The sequence below is a fragment of the Buceros rhinoceros genome, unplaced genomic scaffold, assembly GCF_000710305.1.
Source record: "Buceros rhinoceros silvestris isolate BGI_N320 unplaced genomic scaffold, ASM71030v1 scaffold6749, whole genome shotgun sequence".
In the NCBI taxonomy this organism is placed as follows: domain Eukaryota; kingdom Metazoa; phylum Chordata; class Aves; order Bucerotiformes; family Bucerotidae; genus Buceros; species Buceros rhinoceros.
Window position 1 is genome coordinate 14,763 of NW_010433193.1, and position 322 is coordinate 15,084.

Consider the following 322-nt stretch of genomic DNA (forward strand, 5'->3'; position numbering starts at 1 on the left):
TGAAACCACTTGAAGGGAGGGTGCTCAGGCAGTGCTGATTTTTAAGTGCTGCTGCTCACTGTAGTTCCAGCTAAATCTGTGAGTTCTTCCACCATTTTTACATCATGAAGCTCTGGATTTGCAGCAGAGTTTTGTGGAGTCTACAAATCTAGCTCATGGTTTGAGAACATTAAAAATTGGATGTCTATACAAGGGCACCCATCCCAACCTAGGGCAAGACTGAGTTCCTTGAAGTTCTCACATGGTCCTAGAGTGCAGACTGTTGCTATCGGGTACATGGTCAAGGTAGAAAGCTCAGAGTGGAAGGGTACACTTTAGGCCC

The 322-nt window shown here is 45.7% G+C and overlaps 1 protein-coding gene across 1 annotated transcript in view; it reads left to right on the forward strand.

The window, feature by feature from the left end:
• Nucleotides 1-322, forward strand: part of UNC80 (unc-80 homolog (C. elegans)) — a gene marked incomplete at its 3' end in the record, with an annotated part of 85,206 nt that overhangs the window by 14,102 nt on the left and 70,782 nt on the right. The gene's annotated exons all lie outside the window — the stretch shown is intronic.